The sequence below is a fragment of the Phocoena phocoena genome, chromosome 12 (genome assembly GCF_963924675.1).
Source record: "Phocoena phocoena chromosome 12, mPhoPho1.1, whole genome shotgun sequence".
NCBI classification, from domain to species: Eukaryota; Metazoa; Chordata; class Mammalia; order Artiodactyla; family Phocoenidae; genus Phocoena; species Phocoena phocoena.
The window spans coordinates 90,713,700-90,719,699 of record NC_089230.1 but is presented as its reverse complement, the minus strand read 5'-3'; positions in this window follow the sequence as shown (position 1 = coordinate 90,719,699).

Genomic DNA, 6,000 nt, shown 5'->3' with positions numbered 1-6,000 from the left:
CAGATCATCTAGTCAAGCTTCCAACTATTATAGTTGTGAAAACTAAGGCCCATATAAATGAAATGATTTATCTCCAAAGAGCATTAGTGAAAGTATGAAATAAAAAATACCTCTGAACTTTTAATTTAGTGCTGTTTTTATTAACCTCAAGTATTAGCTTAAACTTCAGTGTGACAGATTTGGGATTGAATCCTTGCTCACGTTTATGGATTGCGTGCCTTTTACTAAGTTACTAAAACAATTTTTTTGAAATAGATGTATTTATTTATTTATCTTTGGCTGCCTAGGCTCTTCGTTGCTGTGTGCGGGCTTTCTATAGTTGTGGTGAGCGGGGGCTACTCTTTGTTGCCGTACACGGGCTTCCCATTATGGTGGCTTCTCGTGTTGCTGAGCACGGTGTCTATGTACGTGGGCTTCAGTAGTTGTGGTTCACGGGCTCTAGCACGCAGGCTCAGTAGTTGTGGCACATGGTCTTAGCTTCTCCGTGGCATGTGAGATCTTCCCAGACCAGGGCTCAAACGCTTGTCCCGTGCACTGGCAGGTGGATCCTTAACAACTGCACCAACAGGGAAGCCCTACTAATACACTTTTAACTTTGCTTTTCATGCGTATGTAAAATGTTGAGGATTGACTGATATAGAACATGAGAAAACCTAGCACTGTTCTTGACACATATATGTAGTTAAAACTTTTTGGCCCTCTCCCCTCTTAAACAGCCTCTATCTTCTTAATAATGAATGTGTCTTTCAGCTAGCAGAGCACCCCAGAGCTGACCACATTCTGGCAAGAGATATAGGATTCTTTTACTTACTGGGGGTTCTTTATACCTGATATTTGAACTGCACTTAAACATGAACAACTCTTGTGTATACTGTATTAATGGATTTGATGGATGAATTGTAGAAAGTAATATGCAGGAATTGAGCTGCCTTACTCTCAAGAAATATAATTCGATAGTGGTGGCTAGAACGATAAACAGTGTTTGGACAGGGAGTCCATATTGGATGTGAACTTCCTTTACTCCCATTCATCTATTAAGAATAAATAGAATCCCTTCAAAATGTGTTTTGAAGGGCAGTTATTTCTTTCTGCCTCATTAATTTACCTGCAAGAAAAAGACAATCTCCTGAATCCTTGTTTAATAGGCTTTTAATATAAAGAAAATAATTATTTGCAACATTTCCCAAACTTTTCATTATCCAATTGGCTGAGGCTTCTCAGCGATTATCATTTCACAATATCTCCATCTTCAGCTTCTTTCAATGAGTTGGCCTAATAGATGTGCCATTAAAACAGAGCTTCACTCTCAACGTATTTTTAATTTTGTATTCAAACAGTATGAAGGATTCAGCCATAACAGTGAGTGGATTTCTGATACATGCTACATGATGGATGCAACTAAGTGAAAGAAGTCAGGCATGAAAGGCTACATATTGCATGGTTCCATTTATATGAAATGTCCAGCAGTGGCACATCCATACACACAGAAAAGATTATACATTAGTGGTTGCCAGGGGTTTGGAAGAGAGGGAAATAGGGAATGACTCCTTAAAATGGGTGTAGGTTTCCTCTTGGTTGGTGAAAATGTTTTGCAGCTAGGCAGTGGTGATAGTTGCACAACATTGTGACAGTAGTAAATTCCACTGAATGGTACAGTGAATTGTAAAATGATTCAAATGGTGGATTTTGTGTTATGTTCATTTTACTAAAATAAAAAGGGGAAAGAATTAGAGAAAGACTGAGAGTTTGGGAAACTAAGGTGATCTGGTCAAGAAAAAGATAGGTCTATTGTTCAGATTTCTCTCAGCTCTCCCAGTGCATTAATCCTCAGCAATATGGAGCCTGAACTTGTAGATGATACTCATTCAACACAGTCCAGGGAAGAGTAAATAATAAAATAAAACCCAACTCTTCTTGTTTAGCACATGTATGAAACGTTAACTTGCTGCTCAGCCACGTGAACATACATGAAGACGTTTCACTTTAGGTGTCCTCTACTTCAGTATTTTACTCACTTTAGCTCATTCACACATGTAGGCAACAGCATTCCTTAATTCGATGGAGTCTGCAGCACTGGTTGTGATCGGTCTCATGAAAAGAAAAGGAAAGGTGGCACAGAAGCCAAAGGAAGAGATTTTCAAGGCATAGACTTTGTTTTAGATCTAACTTGGCTTGGCGGTCACAAAGATTAGGATTGAGAAGTAGTCCCCTGGACTTGTCAACGGAGAGATCAGTTTCATGGGAGTAGTGGGGCAGAAACCAGATCGCAGTGTAGATGGGAGGGGAGAAATGGGGGGCAAGTCAAGAAATTGATGGCAAAGGGAAAGAAGGGAGGGGTGGATAGGAGGACAAAAAAATGGAATGGAGGAGAGCATTTCCTTGTGGCTCTTTAACATGGCTGGGAGGGGCCAACAGAGAAGCGGAGCGTGAAGATGTAGGAAGGGGGGTGGCACCCCAAGCCCAAGGAGGATTGGCCCCTGTCTTCAGCTCCCACCAGCTGGATGTTCCCTTCCTCTAGCTTTCCACGTAGGCTGTGGAAGTTGCCCCTTGCCTCCTTGGATCAGCTGCCCTTGATTCGTTCATCCTTTTCTTATTTCTCAGCACATCTGGGTCATACGTTACGTGAAGATGAACAAGTCACCACTGATGCTTAATTTTATTGAAAAATCCCCCAGGCAGGTACCCTTTTGGAGAACTACATATTGTGCCTCAGAAAGCCAAAGTAGCCCATTTTTCCTCTCACATTGGGAGGGATTGCTGTTTCTTGGAGAACCTGATGAAGAGGGTGACTCGCACTTAGGAATAACGTTGCTTGAAAAGTGCCAAAGGTGAGGTAGTTTAGTTATGAGGGGCCTCTGAGACCTGAGACTTCCTGAGAGATGGCAGACTCACAGCTCCCGTTTCCCTCTGACCCTGGGCTATGCGAACATCAAATGAGATGGTAAATAAAGTCACTGACATGGTTTAAAGGATAATTTTGTTCTCTCTTTTTCACTCAGAGCAAATTGAATGGAATTTGCATACAATATATGGATGAAATATCTATACGAAGGGGCTTGACCATATCCTCATGGTTCCACTTCCCTTTTCTACATCTGGCCCCTTTAGCTCTGCAGACTAAACGCCACACCATCAGTCCACACAGTCGGTCCGCTGAATGTCTCTTCCTCCTTCGCATCTGGTCGTTGTCGTCACCTTGTTCTCCTCTACCGCCTCTTGCAGTAGCTGTTAGGTCCAGAGCGGTTGGTTCACTGTGAGCAAGTAACTGTCAGCTCCATGGACGGGTGGAAGTGACTTGGCAGCCAGGATGTTCACACCCTGACTTCATTATACCAATGAGGGTCAAGGAGAATGGGGATGCAGCTGGTCTGCATAGCCCCGGCAGTTCTGAGACACATGCTCCTGGATCCACACGTTGCTCCATACCTATCCTTGCCTTTCTCTTTGCTCTCTCTTGACTCCATCCAGGTTTCTGCTCTCCTTGTCCCTTTGGGGGGGAGGCCAGTACCAGCCCAGGTGTAGTCCCCCAAAGCTTCCTACTTACAAGCATTACGTAGGCCTGTATACCCACATGCTTGGGTTGCCCTGTCATTCGTGCCAACAAGTTGAGTGGTTTATGCCCTAGGCTCTCTTTTCTGGCAAGAATGTGCCTAAAATCTCCACCTCTGGTTTGGTGGCCCCTAAACATTCCCAGTCAGTTTTGCTGAGGGGACACTTGGTGACAGTGTTGTCTTTAGAAATGAGTAGGACCGTTACCGACAATGCTTTGCTCCCCGTACATTATTTATAAGGTTTCCCTGTTTGTATGTGACAACTATTTGTGTGTATATTGTGAGAAATACATTGTATATGCCTCTTTTTTATTTCTACCACACATCCTAGAGATGTCCTAGAGGCAGTAAGTGTGTCCAACTTTTTGAGAAATTGGAACAATCAAGACTTACCTGTATGGAATGCTGTTAATGATGTCAATTCCCGCGACAGTACTTTTCGTCTGACACACTTAGGGACTGTTAACAGGTTAAAAGTAGTAAAAGACGTGGAGAGAGAGAATTTTCATTGGTTTGAATGGGCCTGAAAATGTATTTTTGTTAGTAGGGACATAGAAGCCTCTAGCGGTATCCTTAATAAAGCAATGTGAGTTGTAAGCAATCATATGATGGAGGGTAAATGTACCACACTCCAGTTTAAGAGATATACAATATAAAAAGTCTCACCATGGAAGAAAATCTTTATATGATCTTTTGTAAAAAAAAAAAAAAAGCTTCAAGAAACATAAAGGCATGACAACATATTCAGTTTAAAGTCAGTGACTTGTAAGCAAGGCAAAGCATAGACAGTCTGATTAAGGCCGTTGCATTGTTCTGGCATTTTTTAGGTCTCACCCATTTCTGTGGCCTTTTTAGAACCTAAGCTTCTAGGGCACAGAGAACTTCATCTTGACGTAGGGCTGAGCAAATGCACGGAGCATTTCTCAATAAGTAAGCATTAAATTCTAAGTCCAGAAGGGGCCTTGAGATGCCCTCTCTTTACTCCTTGGTAGAACTGTTTTAACCATCCCCCGAAAACAGATTTTTTTCTTTAAATCTCAAAATTCAGAGATTCCACTATCAGAACTTACTTCTCATATTGCCTTGCGGTCTGCTGTGGGCATCTGTCAAATAGTGTGATCTCTGCGTGGGGAGCCTGGCCTACCCTCCAGGCCCACGGTTTGGGCTGCGGTGGTGCCATGCTGTGCTCAGGGGCCTTCTTTTGTGGAAGTCTGGGCTCCAGTGAGCCTTCGTCATGTTTTTTTATGGAACTTTGGGTGCTAGACCACTCTGACCCTCAGTCTCATTTGCAGGTTCTGGGGAGGATTAAATGAGCTCATGTGATATCCAGGTGACTGAGGCAGAGTCGGCTCCGGATGAATCTTTGCTTTGTTTTCATTAGCTGTGGAGAAGACGATGACAGCTTGGTGCCTCTCGAACTTTAATACAGGTATGCCTCTCTTGTGGATCTTGTTAAATGCAGGCTGGTATTCAGTAGTTCTGGGTGGGGCCTGGATTCTGTGCTTCTAACAAGCTCCTAGGTGACAGTAACACTGAGGGAAAGGGTTTGGCACCTGTGTTTCTCCCTTTCCGGAAGAGCAGGATGTCTGCCCCACCCCCACCCCGAGAGGAGAAAATATCCGCAACGTGACTACTAGGAACCAGCATCCCTCACAGGCAAGGGACCTGTACCACTGCTCCCAACCATTCTGTCTGAGGCACAGCAAGCCAAAACACTGAAATGCTGAGGTTTGCAGCAAAGAGGAGCTTTATTCACAGGGCAGCCAAGCGAGGACGTGACCTGACAATAGGTCTAAAATCCGCCTCCCCAAAGGCAAGGGGCTTTGGGTATCTGTGGGATAAAGAATAAAGAAGCAGGGCAGTATGAGGCATGGGGAACATGAGGAAAGGTATTTGGGAAAAGGTGTGCTCATCATTGTTCTGAGCTGGCGTAACTAGGCTACAGGGCTCAGCACATTCTCAGGCTGGAGATTTCGGGCCTCTGATGGCAGGAGGTCAAAAGGCACTTGCCCAGGTGGAAGATCGGTGGTCCTCTCCACTCTAAACCAGCTCAGCCTAACCAGGCACAGCTGATTCCAAGTTCCTGGACGATCACGGGACAAACATCCTATTGCTTATGTTACATGCGACTTGGAGGACGTGCAGGTGTTCAACCTACCTTGATGAGTGAAGATGGGATTTGACTAATCATGACACATTGTTTCACCTCCAGGCGAGCAGAAGAGAGCTGTGGGCTGAGTCTGGCTCCTGGCACCTGGTATTGGAGGCAGGTGGTTTAAAAACGGACTCTCCCACCCTCTGTGTGATATTAGGTAGATAGACTATTGAACCTTCCTGTGCCTGTTTCTCCACAAGCAGCATGGGGACACCCAGAGTCCCTCTCTTGGGGGCTGTTATGAGGGTTCAGTGAGATATAGATGCACACACAGGCACATGGGAGACACCCACT